Source organism: Balaenoptera musculus, chromosome 9 (genome assembly GCF_009873245.2).
Source record: "Balaenoptera musculus isolate JJ_BM4_2016_0621 chromosome 9, mBalMus1.pri.v3, whole genome shotgun sequence".
NCBI lineage: Eukaryota > Metazoa > Chordata > Mammalia > Artiodactyla > Balaenopteridae > Balaenoptera > Balaenoptera musculus.
In genome coordinates, this window is record NC_045793.1 from 103243628 (window position 1) to 103265622 (window position 21995).

General features: G+C 38.8%; 1 pseudogene; it reads left to right on the forward strand.

Moving 5' to 3' along the window:
- Window positions 1-948: 948 nt before the first annotated feature.
- The window catches only part of LOC118900570, a 44789-nt pseudogene continuing 23742 nt past the window's right edge, over window positions 949-21995 (forward strand).

The following is a 21995-nucleotide window of genomic DNA, read 5'->3' on the forward strand; positions in this document are numbered from 1 at the left end:
CCTATTTGCTTCCCCTTTATATAATCTGAAGGCAGAGATGGGTTACTTTACTTTGATGTGTGCCCTATGATCAAAGGTGGAAGTTAATGATTAAGAGTCTCAGAATCTCAATCTCAGAAGAATTGCAAAAAAAGCATACCTGTGGGGCAGACAGGTGTAAACTTGCCCATCCTGAACACATGGCAGGAACAGAGGAGGGTGTGCATAGGCACGAGATGCAGGGTTGATGTGCAAATACTTAAGGTCCCTTCTCCCTCCCATGGTGGTGGCTTGATTTAAAATCATGTAAGGACTTTTTACTCCCAGTGTCTTTCACAATATCTCTTAATTTCTTCTTGAAAGATCAGCCCTTCTTCCCTTCTCTCTCTCTCTCCCTTTAACAGCTATCTCATGGATATTTTACTAGGAAATCTCCCTCCATCTAATTTACAATGTTGGTACTATCTGTTGAATGAAAGCACCATTAGTACTTCTGTTTTTCAAGGCAAAATGTTATTTAGATACACGTTAGCCTTATTTTTTTAACTTTTTATTTCATATTGGAGTATAGTTGATTAACAATGTTGTGTGAGTTTCAGGTGTATAGCAAAGTGATTCAGTTATACATATACATGTACCTATTCTTTTTCAAATTCTTTTCCCATTTAGGTTGTTATATAATATTGAGCAGAGTTCCCTGTGCTATACAGTAGGTCCTTGTTGGTTATCCATACTTCTCTTTTCATCTTTGAGCAGGAATCATGTTCACTGTATTAAAAATCCAGTGATCGTAGCCTCTCAGACAAGCTTTATGCTACTGCAGAGGACAATTTTGAATATGGTCACAGAAGTCTCTGGTGGGGAGACGGAGCCACAGAAGTGGGGGTCCCAGGGCTGCCAGCCAGCTTCCCAGATCCTGGAGTGTGAGGAGGAAGAGGACAGAGGCAGAGGAGGTGGCCAAGGCAGAAGATGGCCAAGAAAAGCTGCCTTAAATAGTTTTTGCAGTACAGTGTAGAAGAAAGAAGGAAACAAAGGAGAGAGAAATGACATTGGCAAATGTAAGTCTTTCCTACCTGTGCCATGCCGAAGTATCACTAACACTTGTAAACTGCTGAAGAATAACCAGGACAGCAACAGAATGTTGGTTTTAGTCTTGGAAAATGAAAAATACAAAGTGAGAGAAGCACAAGATATCCAGTTACAGATGAGAAAATAATGTCACCACCTCACATGTTATCTATGTGCGTTAAAAGTAAAACTTACTTCACAGCAGACAGAGTAAACTGCTCAGACCTGGGACATAGTGAATCCCTCTGGAAAGGACTCCAGCATGGATAACATCTCCAGGGATGTATTGTGAAGGATTTGCTAGTTCCTCTTCAGGAAGCTGGCCTTCCAGAACAAGAAGAATTATTCCAAATAGAAAAGCAAGTATCTGTTATTTATCAAGAAAGATTTGAATTTGATTTTGCATCTTCTAGTTAAGGTGAAGGTAAGTCTACTAATAATGTCCTCCCTAGAACTGGATTGGTCCACCTCACTTTAAAGAAAGGTTTTATCAGCCTCTGTAAGTGTGCTTCATTGGGTGTCTTCAAAACCAATCTTTTGGCTGGAGAAATTTTTGAATTGGAAAACAAATTATATTTTCAGATCTGCTAGTAAATATACATGCCTGAAAATGTAGGACGAAATATTTGTCAGTGGAACAAGGACCAAAGCTAATGCTTCCAGGAAGCATTGCTAAAACAGGTCAATTTAGAGTCTAAGTCTGAACAAACTAAAATTAGCATAGAGATGCACAAGGAAGGAAAAGAGGAGAGGAAAGCTAACAGAACAAGGAAATTGAAGTCTACTTCAAGGCATTAAGAGAGCAAAAGTGAAACTTTAAAAAACAAACAAACATTATTTCCAAAAAAATTGGATGGAAGTGTCAGTACAAGTAATGTTCACAATTTCAATTTGACAGTGAAGGTTCATCCTACGCTTTTAAGGCAAAGTAAAATGAGCAAGTGTCCTAAAAGAGGAGAAAGCAAATGAGTCTGAAATGAGCGTCTGTGAATCAAGTAGCCAAGGAGTCTGGGAAGTGATTCTGATGGCCTCTATTCGCCTTCTAAAATGCCTACTTGAGTCACCTGTGTTCAAGCTCACCCTCAAATCAGATAGGAGCCCAAATACCAGGCCTTGATCTAAACTAGCACTAAGATGTACCCATGAAAAGAGATGCAAGATTCAAAGCCAACATAACTCCTGCAAGCACACCACCCAACACTCACCAGTCACCTCGGCTTAGCCTGAAGGCTCTCACCGATGTCTCCTTACCTCCTGTAGTGAAAATCAGAAAAAAACCCAGAAAACTGGTTTTTCTCCAAAAAAAAAAAAAAAAAAGAATAAAGAAAGCTGAGCGATGTCTTGGTCTAAGAATAAGCGTACAGTGTGAACTCTAAGGAAGACACACTAGCATCAAAACAGAGAAGGGTCTAGTCTACAGATCTGTGTTTCTTGAATTCTATTTTCAAGCAGAAAAAAAAAGACTGTAAACACAGTTCTAAAAAAAAAGGAAAGTAAGTACAGTGATGCTTTTGTTGTGTGCCATTGAAATACATCCTACATACCCCTCGTTTCTCAAAGAGAGGTTCTATAACAAAGCACAAGTGGGTCATACCATCGACAGAACTGTCTGGGCAGGATGCTTCAGAGCATAAACATTTCTTCAAAACTATGCTTCATATATATTTTTTAAACCTTTAATAAATGTAGGCTTATATTTCTTTTGAATGTACATAACTTATTCAATCATTGTAATGATTTAGATTTCTTATAATACCTTGAACCCTTAATTTGAATTGAAGTGTGTCTTATATATTATTGTTTTGGAAAGCAACAATGGTTATTAAAATGAAGATGTTTTAATTATAAAGTTTTGGCATACTTATATTTCCCTTACATGGGGAATATGAGAGTGAATGATCTTTGAAGACAAGTTGAGGATCACTTAAAACTCTTTACCGTAACAGGTGAGTAAAGTAAGTCCTTGACATTCACATTCTCTTAGTTGTGTGTGGACCCCTCAAACCACTGCTACATTTCATTTCTCATACAAAACGTGTATGAGATTGTATTAGCTGTCTCAGGCTGCCGTAACAAAATATCACAGACTGGGGACCTCAAACAACAGAAATTCATTCATTTTTCACAGTTCTTGAGGCTGGAACCAAAAATCAACTTTCTGGCTGATTTGGTGGGTGACAGTGGCTATCTCCTTGTTCATTCTGTCCTCACAGGCCTTTCCTCGGTGTGTGTGCTAACAGCGGGGGAGGGAGGTACTATCTGGTGTCTCTTCCTAATAGGACACTAATTCCATTGGATCAGGGGTCCACCTTCCTTATACCAAGGCACACTTTCTTATACCAAATACAGACACACTTGGATTCAGGGCTTCAACATATGAATGGGGCGGGGGCAAACATCCAGTCCATAACAGAGATCATGCTGTGAATGAAAAATGTCGCTGCCATATCAGTACACAAAGGATGTTGCAGCCATCAGGCCGTCACTTTACAGCCTCCTGGACGGTGAGCCCTGAGGGAACTCAGGATGGAAACAGGGTGCCCCCCATCAACCGTCAGCCACTGCAGCCACCCCCTGACTTGTAAGGTGAGGGGACTCAGGATAAGAAAGCACAGGACACTGGCCCCAGATGGCTGAGGTGCACATCAATAGGGTGATTTCAGTGAGCCCAGATTCTTGCATATTCCCATACATATAAAAGCACTTAAATTCCTTCACTTGAGATGTCTGGTTTTCTTTAATTAACAGTAATCTTTTGATGTTCCAAATACCTGGCCTTTGTTGCAAAAACTCCTCTATATCCGGCTCCCCACTTACCACTTCGGAGGAGTCCCTCAGAATTATCTGAGACGCTGTGTCCCGGGCATAAGTCCTCAGTTTTGTCCCCTGAGTAAACATAATTCTCAACATTTAGGTTGTGCATTTTTTTTCAGTCGACAATAATCAGAGAATGAGCTCAGGTTCAGGAATTAGTAAAAGACTAGCTCTGAACTCCAGGATCTAAGTGTCCATTGTTCAAAGTGACCCCTTAGCAAAAACCACAAATTACTATATCACAGACTTTCAGGATATGTCCCTTATTTAGTCAAGAATTTCAAATGTTACATGTATGAATGCCAAGGGCTTTTGGATTTGCTTTATATCAAGTTTTCAACCAACCAGTGAGAGGGAATTCATTTAGTTTAGAAAATTTAAAGCCTTCATTTGTATATATCTTTTAAACTTTAAAGCAGCTGTGTTTTATCAATTTTTAAAGTGCAGCACAATTTTGCAGGAGATAAAGAAGAACCCAGAGGTCATGGTCCACCGTGTGAACAAGCTTCCCCCTCCTGCCTGGAGCCCCCATTCTGAGCTCTGGTCCTAGCCCCACTGCCTCACATCTGATTCTGCCTCTTCTTCTGGCTAACCTGGACTTAAACCCCCTCCCTTCGACCTCCTGGTAAGCTTTTGCTGTTGTTCTTAGGTTATGTGATAAATAAATACAGGCTCATCTAAAGAATTAAATAATGTGTTATGTTGGTATAAAAAGCAGAACTTGGGGAGCCCTCTCTAGCTCCATTCGAAATGCGGGGGATGCTTCGGCTGGTGCTATGGAGAATTTATACACACGCTTCATCTTATTTCTTGGGGCTCATTTTATATGTATGTGTGTGTGTGTTATGTATGTGTGAGAGTGTGTGGTGTGTAGCTGTGTGTATGTGTGTGTGGTGTGTAGGTGTATGTGTGTGTGTGGTGTGTGTGTGTGTGAGTGTGTTTGTGTACACAGAGTGTAAGAGAGAGGTGACAAGAGGAGAAATGTGGAGAGTTGCAGTACCTTTTTTTGTTGCTATTGCTGTTCAACATCACATCTTGGCAATGTACCCCAGACAATATCTAAAGGTCTGTGTCATCACAGCTGTATAATATTCCCTGGTGTGTACTCTCTCTATTTTCCTGATCCACCCTGGTGAATAGTTTGTTGCTTATTTATTTCTATTATAAGTAATCTTAGGATACACTTACTTGTAAATAAACAGCTGTGCCCTCCTTTGACGTGCACCTCCTTTCATTAATTGTTTTAATAGATCTTTATCGGAGTATAATTGCTTTACAAAATTGTGTTAGTTTCTGATGTATAACAAAGTGAATCAACCATATGCATACATATATCCCCATATCCCCTCCCCCTTGAGCCTCCCTCCCACCATCCCTATCCCACCCCTCTAGATGGTCACAAAGCACCAAGCTGATCTCCCTGTGCTATGCAGCTGCTTCCCACTAGCCATCTGTTTTACATTTGGTAGTGTATACATGCCTGTGCCACTCTCTCACTTTGTCCCAGCTTACCCTTCCCCCTCCCTGTGTCCTCAACTCCATTCTCTATGTCTAAGTCTTTATTCCTGCCCTGTTGCTAGGTTCATCAGTACCTTTTTTTTTTTCAGATTCCATATATGTGTGTTAGCATACGGTATTTGTTTTTCTCTTTCTGACTTACTTCACTCCAACACTGCTTTCTGATTAAACACGCGCAGGGAACACTCCTCACCACAGTGGGAAGACACAGTCCATCCAGGCCTCCCAGCACCTCATGTTACCACCCTCCCCGACCTTGCTGACCTGCTTATGAAGCGGAGTCCCCTCTGCACCCCTCCTATCTCCCACTCCCCTCTGAGGTGGCACCTTGCATTATTTGGTGGACATGAAGATTCTAGTTACCATCTTGGCTCACTTACTGTTATGTTGCTTTTCTCTTCCCTTGGTTTCTAGAAGGACTTCTCATATCTGACTTGCTTTCCATTTAGTTATGACCCTCTCCTCTACCATTCCACTCACTTATCAAGAGACAAAAACTGGGTCTTGGCTGATGTCCTTCTCAGCCCCTTCACAGTTGTATAACTAGGGGATGTGCACACACACACACATATACAAAGGCGCACACATGTATTTATGATCTCTTAGTATGAAATGAGTCCTAAGAAACAAACATGTATATACATGCCTCATAGGTCCTGCCAAGGGTCCACACCTCTGGAAAGCAGTGAGAGGGAGCTTCTTAAGTTTGGCTTGATTGAATTTCTACCTGAGCATTTGAGTCCAGACATCATGGGCTTGGTTTCTATTCATAAGGATTTACAAAGCGATTATTCTATTAATAATGGAAAATAATACAGAACAACATAAAATGATTTGCTGAAGTGTGGGTTTGAGAATCAATGGCCAGTCTCATAGTAAGATTTAATAATATTTAATTCATGAAATGTTGTGACAATGAATAAAATCATTTACGGAATATTTTGAAGCCAATGAGAGCTAATGAATCTTATAAATAACAGGCAAAATTATTTTATCAGTGGATATTACAGATTTAATATAATAGAGTTCTCCAAAGCCAAGGAAGTAAATGCCTGAGTAACAGCCATACTTAGTCACAGGAGAGGTAAAATGATCTTAGGTGATACTCAAAAATCAAAGATGGATTTGATTAAAAAATACTTTATAATTTTTTGAAAACCAATAAATTATACATAAATCACCAGACAGAAAAAAAAAAGTAATTTCTTTCTTTTGCTACTAGACTGCATTTAATCAGAACCTAAAAGTCCTATCTTTTCTATTTTAAATAATTTCTGAAGAAGACCAGGAAGTAGAGTTGAATGTGACCCTCTCTTCCTCACAGAGAAATAAAGCAGCAGCTGAAAGGAAGCATATTGAAGAACTCTCTCATGCCCGTGCATAAAAATCTCACACTGGAGCTCTGCGGGTGGGTAGTACTGTGTCTCTGATACAGAGCTCAGAGAGAAAGGAAAACAAGAAAAAGAAGAAAAAGTTCCTGAAAGAACAGATCCTAAACATGAAGGGAATCATTACATTTGAGGAAATGAAAGAATGGTAAAATATTTTAAAACATCCAGGAAATTGGAAGAATTAAAAGAAAATAAAACAAATAATGCAAGTTGAAAGAGTTAACACAAAAAATAATGATGAGTCTCTGGAAACTGTAGTAATATCGCAGGCATTCAACATTCTTTTATTTAAAAAAAAGCTACTTTTAAAAATCTTAAATTTTTCTGTGAAACTAAGTTACATAAATGCTTCTGTGAATGGCTTTTATTCAACTATATGGTTGAAAGATATTTTCTCCTGTATGATCAGCATTATTTTTCTGCACGCTTTTCCCTCTTTAGATGTGACTGTCATCTACCTTATGCAAATAGTAGATATTTCTGCCATCTTTGGTTTACACACACACAAACACACACACACACACACACACACACACACTTTGTGATGGAATGATTAGTTCTTCTTTAGTCAACCTATCACTAGAATAGATTTTTAACATTTATGATCGAAGCATTGCATGGGATCACCTTTACAAGATACGTGAGGGTGACTCTAGTGGAAAACTTCTAACCGAGAAGTTTATACATGGAATGCATTCTTGCTGTTAACTGAGCTAGTGTCTCATTAACCTAAGCATTATCAGTGAAATTAGACAAATGTGCAAATAAAATCAGTTGTCTGTTCACACCTGCTTTCCTTTTATTGCTCCTCACAAAAGATAAGCCTGCATTGTACAATGCAACTGCAAGTGCCAGAATATCCCCACTGCCCCCCGCCAATCGCGAGCAGGGTAGTAGCAAGAGTTCCCCAGATCCAGAAGTGGGGAGCCCCAGAGCTGACAGATTTGGAAGCCAGCTGCTCCCCATCTTCCACATCCTAATTTGGGGGTGTCTTCCTCATGGCCACAGAGAGGTATGGCAGATCCTGGCACAAAAAGGGTACCTGGAAAGGACAGGCATCTCTTTTATTAAGGAAGAAAATCGTTCCCAGGGACTTTGCTGTCAGTCCAGTCGTTGGGACTTCACCTTCCAATGCAGGGGGTGCGGGTTCGATCCGTGGTTGGGGAGCTAAGATCTCACATGCCTCGCGGCCAAAAAAAAAAAAAAGCCAAAACATAAAACAGAAGCAATATTGTAACAGATTCAATAAAAACTTTAAAAATGGTCCGCATCAAAAAAACAAAAAAAGAAAAAGAAAATTGTTCCTAGAACCTTCTCAGCAGACCTCTCAAGGCTGTGAACCAGGGAGGGTTACCTGCGGGACTGAAGACCTGCAAGGGGAATGTTTATGTCAATCCTGGTCATCTCCACGTGCCTTTATTACAAGGTAAAGGTGATGGAGTGAGATCAGGGGAGGATGGCATTGTTTAGGCAGCTAGTTCTGTCTGTGACATCAAATACACTTTAAAGTTCTTTTACAAAAGATGATTTATGCTAATATTTTTGAGTCCCAGTCTTCTGTTTCTTTCCACTCTGGAATGCAGAATTATGGCTTGCTCATTTGATGAAAGGATATATACCACAAGACCTAGAGATACAAATTGAAATGGGGAGGGAAGAGCCAGGGAAAGCACGTTCTGAAGAAATTCTCAAAAATTCCCATATCAAGGAACATCCTATGCCTAGAGTTGCCACCTGTTACTATCTGACTGACCCTGAAGACTAATTAGTACCCAACACAGACACAGAAGCTGGTCACCTACCTCCTGTCCAGCGAGCATCCTTCGTGGATTCAGTGCTTCTCTCCACTCTTAAAAGCAGATGCATCCCCTCTGCCTGGCCCACCCTCCAAGTCCTAGAGAACCATGTCTCTGGTCTCACAGAGGAAGCCCAGGATTCAGGCAGAAGCTCCCAGGTCTCCTGACCTCAAATGCATCCACGTGGATGCTGCAGGATCTCTTGGGGCCTCTGAGCTGCAGCCAGCGCAGGGTGGGTCGTTCCCTTTGTCTGCTTCTGTCTTTCCAGCACGTCACTGAGGTTCAGAAGGGGTCCAGGCAGGTGGTGGCTGTTTCTACCAGTCAGCAGTGCCTATGGCCTGCCACCTGCAGCTGTGCCCACTTATCCTCCTCAACTGGCATTAAAGGCACCAGGCTAATTATGGGTTTATAGCCATGGTATAGCCCATCACAGTCTCCCTCTCACTGAAGAAATGCCCCTCTTCCCGGGCATTGGGTTAAGGGGAAACCACTGCCTACTCTTGACCTGCCTTACCCTTAGGAAGGGCGTCAGCTGGAGAAACACCCCCCTCACCCCCTACCTCGCAGACTCACTGGGGAAGCCTGTCCTGGTTTGCTCTGTGGTCTGTGGTCAGTTTGTGGTCATATTTTCCTCTTTATTTATTGGAGATGGGGTGGAAGTGGAGGTAAAGTAAATGCATGGATAAAACATCTAATTCTGGTGAAGGGTAAGCCCAGGTCTACAACCATGCTTATTTGCATATACAGATGATTCTTGTTATTCATGATAAGTATGTTCTCTAAAGTCACTGCAAACACTGAATTAGTAGATTCTGGCCATTGCTCCTGGTGGAAATACAGGGTTGGGTTCCTGCAAGCCTCGGGTCACAGCTGGTCAACTGATAACCTCATAACCCTGTTTTATGTGGTTTCTGCGTAAGGACAACTAATTTGATAGGTATGGTTGATTCATTGACCTTGACCTGATGGGCAGCAACATAACTCATGCCTGAACAAAGCTTCTCTAACGCATATATTTTCTCCCTAAAGCACATCACAACATCCTTGTGCTTAGGAATCCTAAACAGCACTTAGCACTATGCTTGGGGGTGTTTACACAGCAAAATCACCAACAAAAAGCACAAAATGTGAAAAACGTGTGACAGCTGAAACAAGAAGGCAGAAAGCTCTCTTGTTCAGCCGCAGGTGGGAACATGCCCACTTGGTGACTCAAATTTTTACTGCTCTGTGCCTGTGAGTAAATGACCAGGAAAATGTCACAGGTATTGATTCTGAGGTTACAAAGAACTTTTGGCAAGTATGTGAATTTGTACATACACAATGTAAATGGTGAGTATAAACTGTATGCCAATAAATCTATTGCCCACACATCTTCCTCCCTTCGTATCAGAAACAGAAAGGGAAAAGAAGAGAGGGATTTTATTTTTCTGCATTGATTTATTTTGAAAACTTAAGCATTTACAGAAAAGTTAAACAAATACTACAGTGAACACTTTTCACTAACATTTACCATGTGTTAACATTTTGTCACATTGCTGAGGTCCCTCTGCCTACCTCTTTATCAGGACATTTTATCCCCCAAGTACTCAGCATGCTTTTTCTAAAGGGAGGTATATTCTCCCACAAACTGCAATGCCATGATTGGGTTAAAAATAACATTTTATTATGTCATCTAATCGATATACAATTCATATTCAAATGTATGCAGTTGTTTCAAAATATATATCACAGTCTCACAAGGGAGGGGGAGATTTCATCCCTAACCCTCTTGAGTTCTTTTGGCTGATCTAATAATTAAATTGACACAAGGAAGATTAACAGGAGAAAAAAAATATATTACTTTATAGGCACAGAGGTCTTATAGAAATGGGAACCCTCAAAGCAGGCTATTTATGTATGAATTTTAGAAAAAGAATCGCTTATTTTTAAAGATTTAATAAATCAAAAGGGTTCATGCTTGGGACAGCATACTAATGAAGAAATGACAAAGTTTGTTTATACTGATTTCTTTGCTTTGAATTCCCTAAGTCTGGTCATAAGAATGCTTTCTATCTTCCTGAAATAGAAGGATACTTTCACATGGGAGATTTATTTCCAGCTTTTAGGGTGAAAGAGGGGTATCATAGTATTTTTATTATTATTACATCACTTTTTTCCACCAGCTGTTTCTCAATTAACTTTAATTCAAAATAATCAATATGTCATTGAGGCAAATTTGGGGACACCCTGGGCCCCAACAGTCTTTTAAATAACATGTTTATTCTAGAGCCCAATCAGTGTTTACACACTGGATATGGTTATGTTTCTCAGGTTCTTTTAGTGGAGAACAATCTTTTCACGTTTATTTATTTTGTTAGTTTTAGAAAGTCATATTCTTTTTCATGACACTAACTTATGAAAAGTACAGGCCAGTTGCCTTGTAAAATGCCTCACATTCTATATTTTTTGAAGTTTACTTTACATTAAGCCATTTTAGCAAGAATACCATATAGCAGTGTTGAATATTTGTTATTGAATCACATCAAAATGTACATAATGTCAGTTTTTACATTTAAGAAGTTTTTAAGCAGCTAAGCCTAATCATTTGCTTCAGGTGGCGATACCAAAGTAAGAGATAGATTTTCTTATTTCACTTCCTGAAACCCCTGCCTCTTCTGAGACATGTAGCTATCTCTGCTTTTCATTGTCTTTAACACCTTCCTCTTATTTCTTAACCTTCACTTAGCGCACAAATAGATTTTCTGAACTGTTTTCATGCTTGAAAATACCAACAATAAATTTCACTGACTGTGGCATGCCACCTCATTCATCTCTTTCCTTCCTTTAAAAAAACGTATTTCTTGAAGAACTAGTCTGCATGGAGTCTTCAATGATTCATCACTAATTCACTCCATAAACTCATGTAATCTGGCTTCGGCTGCCTCCATCCCGCTGACATGCTCCTTGCACTGCCTGAAAGTGTGTGGAACGGAAACCCCTCCGGGTTTATTTCACTCATTTTTTCTGCCTTATTTATGCTATTAACCACGCCTGCATTCTTAGCATGCTCTCCCCATTGCACGATTGTCTTTAACTTAATTCTCCTACAGCCTCTCTGATTCTCATTCTCAGTCTTCCTTTGGGATCGTTTTCCTCTGTCTTTCCCTAAAAATTGATTATCCCCAAGTTTCAGACCCTAATGCTCAGTTATTCTCACGGTATAAATTTTTATTTGTGTCCGTAGCTTCCATGACCATCTGTGTTCTAATGATTTATACGTCTGCACATTGGTTCTGATTCTCTCCTAAAGGCAAGCTCCAGGTATCCAAACACTACCTAAACAAGCAACTGCCCTACAAATACTTCAATATTAAGCTGTATTTTTATATCTTGCTTATATAACTTTGCATTATTTTGTGAGAAACTTGTCTGGGGAATTTTCCTATTTGTTTATTTGGTTTTTTGTTTCAAAATATATTTTGAACTGTATTCTGTTTTGAAACGAAATATTCTGTTACGTTTTATTATAGGTAGCATCTACTATGTGTTAGAAGATGTGTCTATCCCTGATGATACAGTGATTTGTAACAGTCCCTACACAGCAACTCTTGTCACCATGGATAATGCTGAGTTCTCTCAGAGAAGCAGAACTACTACAGATACAGGCAGATGGAGATATCTATAGTGCTGACCTATGCAGACATATAACTATACACTTATACAGTGGTTCTGCTTTTTTGATAAATGCACATTACATATGTTTGCATGTATATATGTATGTGTACATATGTATCTATGTAATTGGGAAGAACAAATCTCACTCCATATTAGATCTGTTCCTTTTACTTTAACCTTTGTGCTCCATTGCCTGTGCTTAGTCATGCTGGCTCTGCACCTTTTGTAAAAGAATGTTGCCTATAGCCTGAAATATACAGAAGAGCCCATTCTCAGGGCTCTGGCTTTTAAGAGTCCATTCATATAAAGATAAAAATTTGCAGAACAGAGAATAACATTGGTCTTGTTGGAGGTTTACAGGAACTTCATGACCTGACCTACCTGAACAGATGAAAGAACAAAGGATTCCGAAACCAAGAAGTCTGCAACAACTAACCACGTCTCTCCCTCACCTTGCCTTTAAAAATGCCTTTCTGGGCTTCCCTGGTGGCGCAGCGGTTGAGAATCTGCCTTCCAATGCAGGGGACATGGGCTCGAGCCCTGGTCTGGGAAGATCCCACATGCCGCGGAGCAACTAGGCCTGTGAGCCACAACTACTGAGCCTGCGCGTCTGGAGCTTGTGCTCCGCAACAAGAGAGGCCACGACAGTGAGAGGCCCGTGCACCGCGATGAAGAGTGGCCCCCGCTTGCCGCAACTAGAGAAAGCCCTCGCACAGAAACGAAGACCCAACACAGCCAAAAATAAATATAAATAAATAAAAATTTTAAAAAAAAATGCCTTTCTGAAACCCTTTGGGGAGTTTGGGGTTTTGAGGGCATGAGCCACTCGTTCTCCTTCCTTGACACTGCAATAAACTTTTCTCTCTCCAAACTCCAACTTTTTGGTTTGTTTGACCTCACTGTGCATGAGTTACATGAACTCTCATTTGATAATATATGTGTGTGTGTGTGTATATATATATATATATATATGCATGTGTACATATATACATTATTTACATGGAGATCCATAGAGATCTGTGAAGGGATCTGGTACAGAGATTTGGCCTTGTGCAGTTGTGGGAGTTGGTTAAGCATCTTGCCTGAGGCCACTGTCTTCACATCTGATGCTGGAGCTTGAATCCCTTAGGGCGGGCAGTTAGGATGAGAAGATGGCTCTGAAGGTGTAAAGTAGGAGAGAAGGAGCTGGCTGGGACTCAGGAAAGTGAAGTGGAGCCCAAGAGGATGAGCTGAAATGTGTGCAAGTTCTTGCCTCCCCTGACTTTGGTGGGATGGCTCTTCTGCAGAACCGGAGGCCCTTCTCATGGAGTTAAATTGCACACAATTGTCCAAGAGCTGGAGAAGCTGAGTGAGGACCCCCAAGGGAAGGCGCTCTTGCAGGCCTGGGCAATGATCCCTGCAATGAGGGGCACCTGAGGGTCAGTAACTGTGTGTGTGAATGACAGAGTAGCTGCTGTTGTGCTTGCATTCTTCAAATCTGGCTTCAAAGTCTGTGTGGCCCATGCTAACCAACAACACACAGAGAAGGTAACAGTGGGAAATGCAGTTCAGCAGAGCCAAGATCAGCACCTAGTCATGCATTGAGATGCAGCGTGATAAATGCCATGTGACAAATAAGTGTGCAGGGAAAGTAAGCTAGTTAAGATGTTAGTTAATCGTTTCAGGAAGAAGGAACAATTGTTAAACATTTTTCAAAAACATGAAAGGAAGGACTGGAAAATGTTCCATCATGCCTAGATTTGTAAACTAATCTCCTATCACTGAAAGTTTAAGTGGTAAGCGAAGAACTCTGTTGGTTCAAGGTCTTTCACCATATTTTTTTTAAAAAGAAAGGTAAAGAGTATAGTTTCTAATATATCTGTTCTCTCAGCCAAAATTTGCCTCCACTGCATTTTCTTGAAATGTTGCTCAACTGTTTTTAATTGCAAAATCTAATCCATCTCCTTCACTCCCTCAAATCTTGACTGTCTTTCTAATTAGTGAAGGAAAACAAGGTTCAGGAATATATGATACACCCAGGGGAGGGCATAAAATACAATAATAACAAGTTACATTTGTTGCAAAAGCTACTACTCATATTCAACTTTTGGGAAAAAATGGGCCAAATGTTTCAAGGCGAAGTGTGAAAAGTTACTTCAAAGATCATCTACTAACCATCACAACCTCTGAGATTATGTACCATATTACTCTTTAGGGTCACTTATACTTTCTTGTTTGTATTGATTTTCTTTCTTCCTTTTTTTTTAGTTGCTTTTATCACAGTTTCCAATTCTCCATTAATTTATTTGCTCATTTGTTCATCCTTGCAATGTGATTTTTGCAATAAACAAGTATTGCCAGCTCAATCTGTGTCAAAAGTTGTGTTTTACTAATAAATGAAAAATGATAACATTATTAACATCAAATATGTCGACATGAACATGTGATCTCAAAATGTATATTAGCATAATAAGTTAGTTATCATATTCAATTTACTTGGATAGTTTAACTTAGAAGGATAATCAGTTATAGAATTAGGATTCAAACATAGATCTGTTCAATTCCAAAGCACTCTGTGACAGTTAGCTCATAGTCTAATGGAAAGAAAAGAAGCCTGTAAATAAATAATTCCATCTTTAAATGCTCAGTAGATTTAGTTATAAAATACAAGGAGAGGGTGGTCAACTTGCTTTATACTGGCAGGAGAAATTTAAGCTTAGCAATTTTTTTTTAAAAAGTTGTTTTTTATTGAAGTATAGTTGATTTACAATGTTATGTTAGTTTCAGGTGTACAGCAAAGATATTAGATTGTACATACATATATCTATTGTTCTCAGATTATTTTCCCTTATAGGTTATTACAAAATATTGAGTATAGTTCCCTGTGCTATACAGTAGGTCCTTGTTGGTTATCTATTTTATATGTAGTAGTGTGTATATGTTAATCCCAAACTCCTAATTTATCCCCCTAATTTATCCCTGGCTTAGCAATTATTTATTAAGAGAGCAAAGTGAAAAAGACTAGTTCCAGAAGAAAAAGAGTAGTTGAAATACAAAGTTATGGGGGAAGAAAACCTTAATCTGAAAATCTGTGAGCAATCTAGTATGTGGAAGAATAGTATAAATAGAAGGATATGGTAGTAGGTAAGGGTGGGGACTTAGGAGATGGATGTCCTCCAAAATCTGTATTAATCAGGTCAGGCTGTCATAACAAGATACCACAGGTTGGACTGTTTAAACAAAATAATTTAATTTTCTCACAGTTCTGGAAGCTAGGAGTCCAAGGTCAGGGTTCCTTTTGAGACCTCTTCTTCTGAGGCTTTTAGGGGGCCGTTATCTCATCGTGCTCACGTGACCCTTTGTGTACAGGGCACTTTGATCCCTCTTCTTATAAGGACACTAATCCTATTGAATCGAGGCTCCACCCTTATGACCTCATTTAATCTTTATTACCTCCTTATAGGTCTTATCTCTAAATACAGTTACATTGGGTGTTAAGGCTTCAGCACATGAATTTTGGAGGATACCATTCAATCCACAGCATTCGCCCATGGTCTCCCAGAATTCATGTCCTTCTCACATGCAAGATACATCCCATCCCAACAGTCCCGAAGACCTTAACTCATCCCAGCACCAACGCTAAAGCCCAATGTCTCATCTAAATAATACCTAAATCAGATTTCAGTGAGACTTCATGTCTCAGAGTACACCAGTAACCCTCCAATGACAGCTTGGGTTGAGTTTTTGACAATGGAAATGGAGAAAAAAGAGCAGACAAGTGTTTGAGGTCCAAAGGAAATGGAGTTAACAAGATTTAAGGAGTAGCTGGATTTGAGGAATTAGAAGAAATGGAAGTCCACTAGATCACCCAGGTCTCCAGCATAGATGAATTAGTGCCTGGTGTTACCATTAATCAAACACAATGGGAGGAGGATAATTGTGGGAAGATGATGGATTTGGCGAGAAAGCACATACAAATGTTGCCTTCACTTTTTCCTATAAATCTCCAAATCTAATGCATAGATAAGAGAGTACATCAATTTACTTCTTGCCTTTTATCAGCCCTTTCTGACCTCAGTCTTTCTAACTGCAGGAACCTTCATTTATATGGGTTCTTGACAAACTATAGTCTGAGTCACTGAGAAAATAAATGGTGCTATATAGTAAGATCTTGCCTAGAAGATGAAATTTTGGTATTATTCTATTGCCCAAGGCCAGAAATATGCAAGGTCAGCTCCTAAATCTCTTTTCATAAACTAGGTTCTGTCTCCATGTTGTTGGGACAGGAGGAGCTTCATCTCTGTCCTGATTGAAGTCTCAATTCAGCTTGACCTGAGAAAGGATTTCCCCATGGCTGAGGACCAGGGTTAGCAGGGTGACCTGCCCTCTTTCTTTTGAGGAGTTGACACTTGTCCTTCTCCATTTGGCTACAGGCTGGACTTCTGTTTCAACCTAGATGGCCATCCCCATCAACCCCCACATACACACACAGACGGGCAGACACAGACACACACAGGCACACAGACACACAGACACACACACACGTTCTTTCACCAAGATATTGCTGACCTCAGAACAACCACCACTCCATTCTCCTCCTATGAATCTTCTCCTCTTGGCTAAGGACATCAACACATATGAACACAGGTTTCCTTTTCCCAGTTTGACATAATTATTTTAACTGCTTTGGAGCTTTCCTGGGGGACATCTTTGTGGTTCAATCATTACCTATAGTTGAAGGTCCTCTAATATTCTAAGTCCAAATTAGTCAAGGCCAAGTTTATATTGACAAATTTTATGGAAATTTACTTATATATTCGCTTTAAAGGAATCTTTGTTTCTAAACTGTGAGGGTTCTAAGTTTTAACCTATTGGTGTATTCCTATTTTTCTGTTTTCTGAGTCACAAGAAAACTTTAATTTAGTAAAGAATATGTCAAGTTAATAGACTGTATATGAAAAGAAATTACCATAAAGATAATTCCAAACATTATATGAATAATAAATGGTTAAATGTTTGCTTTTCTCATGTTCTTTTACAACGTGTAGAGAGTATCTTGTTTAATTTATTCTTATTTGAGCTTAAATTATCATGAATAAACAACTACCAATTGATAGTCTAGTACAAATCACCTGCAAAATAAATATATTAGGTTAAATATTTCAACACAAATCCTAGTAAATGTACCATGTTTGTTGGTACGCTGCACAGCACTTGCATTTGCATTCTGATTCCTCTGCCTCCCTGACAAAGTTGGAGAAGGCACTGAAAGGTAGGACATCGCTAGGAGTGGTATTCTCTCATTTCAATGATTGCTTTAAAACAATTAAAATTTTAATCACTTTTTTCCACTCTTTTGGATTCAGAGATATATCAAATAGGAATATTAATGAATAATGATTTACCCTCTGGAAAAAATTTTCCTTTAGGGTCCAAAAATAATAACTGCATTATCAGTGATAGGTATTTTCAATATAGGTTTTAGAATACAGGTATAATGGCTATAACTTTTATTATACATTTTTGTGATCTGGTCAAATATTTTGCCTCACAATTTTTATGTGCACAATTATATTGTCTAATAAGAATAAATGTGGGGCTGCCCTGATGGCACAGCAATTGAGAATCTGCCTGCTAATGCAGGGGACATGGGTTCGAGCCCTGGTCTGGGAGGATCCCACATGCCGCGGAGCAACTAGGCCCGTGAGCCACAACTACTGAGCCTGCGCGCCTGGAGCCTGTGCTCCGCAACAAGAGAGGCCATGATAGTTAGAGGCCCACGCACCGCGATGAAGAGTGGCCCCCGCTTGCCACAACTACAGAAAGCCCTCGTGCAGAAACGAAGACCCAACACAGCCAAAAATAAATAAATTAATTAATAAATTAATTTTTTAAAAAAAGAATAAATGTGTCTAATTATTGTCATAAAATGTTAATGTAAAACAAATACTAATTCCATTAGTGAAAAGGAAGGTGAAAAAAAGAATCTAAATACAAAGGCTGAACTAACCATAAAATACTGATAAATACTTTGTGAACTATAGAAATGAGAATTTTATGTTAATCATTTTTCCTTCTGAAGAAATTTATACTAGTAGCAAGTATCATTAGGGACATATTAGTTTTTGAAATATTTTGTTCATAAAAACTTATAGGGCCTTCCTAACCAATCATGTCTTTCCAGTTAAAGCAAGCCCAAGAGGAAAATTTCTGAGAACATAACTATTCCAAAGAAATACTTTTAAGTTTAACACACTGATCTTTTGTGATCTTTTGTTTGATTGATGATGTGTATTACACTCAGAAATAAAAGACGGAGGGTTAGGGAGGCAGTGTGCATCCCCTTCTGGTAACAGCATCCAGACCTTCCTGTGAAAAGCCACTTCTTTGCTCTTTTACACAATCCTGTTTTGATTCTTAATCCAGGGCTGGCTCTCTCCTGTCTGGTGGCATCCAGGACAGTGGGAATCTCTTCTGTTTACATTTAAAACTTAAGAAAAGTGAAATATCGTACTGAAAATAGTTGGAACATTTGACTCTAACAATGGTACCCTTAAAAGACTGCACTTTAGGGCTCTCTGGCTTCTGTTCCTTCTGGACCTGGATTGGATTCATCAAGTACCCATTTCCTCCCACACACTGTTCTCTTAAATTAACTAGAATTGGATTCTGTTGCACTGAATGAAAATCATAAGTGATACTCGAGGTACGCATTCATTCCTTCTGAAATGGCTGAGAGTAGATTCAGGTTTCCAGAAATAATTGAAATAGAGTAACAGTATTCTATGAAAAATAGGTAGGCACACTGTGACAAAAGCAACTCCCAGGGGGCTAGAATTTGCAGGGATACAACCAGAAGTTTGATCTCTACTCAGATCCTTGCTACACAGTAGACCTCCAGAAAGTCATATAAGCACATTGCTCATTTTTCCCTTGAGTAGGGATAACAAAGGCAGGGCCATTCACTGTGAAAGTTTGTATGCAAAATGCCTTATGGTTCCTGCACAGAATTTTTGCTCAATAAAGATTTGTAAAATGAATAATATTTTAATCTACCTGCCATTTAAGTAAGAGAATCATGGTGGACATTTGTCAGTCTCTTGTTTGCCTAGTTTCTGAACTTCCTGGCTTATAAATCTTGTTCAGCGAAACAACCCGTCAGTCCCCAAAGCACTATAGAAGCTGAAAGTTCCAGAGATAAGCCTTGAGCAACTTCTTATAACAGGATAAGGGAATGTGATCCAAGCCCTGCTCAATCATACGTACCCATCTTCTAACCCTGAATCAGGGCTGTGGGATGCAAAGAGGCAGAGACCACAGCAAAACAGCATTTCAGGCAGTGTTATTGCAGGAAAAGTGATGTCTCAGAAGAACCCTAGGAGTAATGCTGGCATTACACAGTGTAACCCTAGGAGTAATGCTGGCATTACACAGTGTTCCACTGTGGAAAGGACAGAAGATTGATCTCAGTATATGCTTATTCTAGCGTTTCTTCCAAATCAGCAACTTTGGAGGTGGGGAATAAGGAGGGAAACAAGCTATAGTTTAGCCTGTCCTCCAAACTATTCTAATGAAGCTTCAAGTTTGAGAACCTCTGGTCCAAGAGCACAGGTTTGAGACTAGATCTGCAGGATTCAAATTCCTACCACCTAATTTTTATACATGTATGTGTGATATTTTGCACTTAGTTTAATCGCTAATCTCTCAGTTTCTCACCAGTAGAGATAGTAACTCCTATCTTGTAGGTCTTTGCTGACACACATTACATCCTATGTAAATATTAGCTGTGATTATCTAACAGTCACTTAATACATTTATATTGTGCTTAAAATATCTTGAAAAAGTTTATATTGCTTACAGCTAAATATTACAAAAGATACAAGGATCATTAAAAAATGTGGTTGGGTTGCAATATGTTTCACACTTGCAGAAAGAAAAGGTTTGCAAAAACACTTATAAACTGCAAAGAAGTATAATGTACCCATTACATAATAACACCTCATTCTCTCCTCCCCTAGCCCCTAGAAACCACCCTTCCACTTTCTCTATTAATTTGACCAGCCTATGTACCTCATTTACATGGAATCAAATGATATTTGTACTTTTGTGACAGGCTTATTTAACTTAGTATGTTAATGTCCTCAGGTTTCACCCATGTTATAGCATGTTTCAGAATTTCCTTACTTTTGAGACTAAATAATATTTCGTTGTACGTATTTATCACATTTTGTTTATCCAATTATCCATCAATGTACATAGGTAAATTGCTTCCACCTTTTGCTTACTGTCAATAATGCGGTAATAAACATATATCTCTTCAAGTCCCTACTTTCAATTCTTTTTGGTGTATACCCAGAAGTAATTCTATTTTTAATATTTTGAGGAACTATCATACTGTTTTCCATAATTGCTGTACTATTTACTTTCCCACTAACAGAAAACAAGGGTTACAATTTCTCCACATCCCTACCAAAACTTATTTTCTGTTTTTCTTTTCTTTTCTTTCTTTTTTTTGGTAGTAACAATCATAATGGGTGTGAGACAGTATCTCACTGTGGGTTTGATTTATATTTCTTTCCTAATAATTAATGATGCTGAGCATCTTTTCATGTGTTTATTCATCATTTGCATATCTTCTTTGGAGAAATGTTCTTTCAAGTCCTTTGCCCATTTTTAACCAGGTTATTTTAATGTTGCTGTTGAGTTGCAGGAGTTATTTAAATATTCTGGATATTAATCTCTTGTAAGATATATTATTTGCAAATGTTTTCTTCATTTCCATGAGTTGCCTTTTCCCTCTGTTGATTGGATCCTTTGATGAAAAGAAGTTTTAAATTTTGATGTAGTTCAGTTTATCTATTTTGTTGTTGTTGTTGTCTATGCTTTTAGTCTCATATTCAAGAAATTATTGCCTAATCCAAAGTCATGCAGCTTTCCCACATTTTCTTCTAAGAATTCTACAGCTTTAAGACTTACAATTAGGTCATAGATCCATTCTGAGTTAATTTTTTTTTTTTTTTATCTTTTCATAGATTTTTTGGTAATTTGTATTTTCTCATTTGTAATTTACTCTTATAGCTTGTTCTAGTATTTTGACAAGCATTTCACAAGTAATTGTACATTATTTTAACATAAAAAAATAACAAATGTTGGAATTTCAGGTATGGAGTCAAGAGAAGGAGAAAGACTTTTTTTTGTTTAGCGTTTTTATTGGAGTATAATTGCTTTACAATGGTGTGTTAGTTTCTGCTGTATAACAAAGTGAATCAGTTATACATATACATATATCCCCATATCTCTTCCCTCTTGTGTCTCCCTCCCTCCCACCCTCCCTATCCCACCCTTCTAGCTGGTCAAAAAGCACCGAGCTGATCTGCTTCCCACTAGCTATCTATTTTACATTTGGTAGTGTATATATGTCCATATATACACTACCACTCTCTCCTTTGTCCCAGCTTACCCTTCCCGCTCCCCGTGTCCTCATGTAGTCTCTAGTAGGTCTGAGTCTTTATTCCCATCTTGCTCCTAGGTTCTTCATGACCATTTTTTTTTTTTTTTTTTAGATTTCATATATATGTGTTAACATACAGTATTTGTTTTTCTCTTTCTGACTTACTTCACTCTGTATGACAGACTCTAGGTCCATCCACCTCACTACAAATAACTCAATTTCATTTCTTTTTATGGCTGAGTAATATTCCATTGTATATATGTGCCACATCTTCTTTATCCATTCATCCGATGATGGACACTTAGGTTGCTTCCATGTCCTGGCTATTGTAAATAGAGCTGCAAT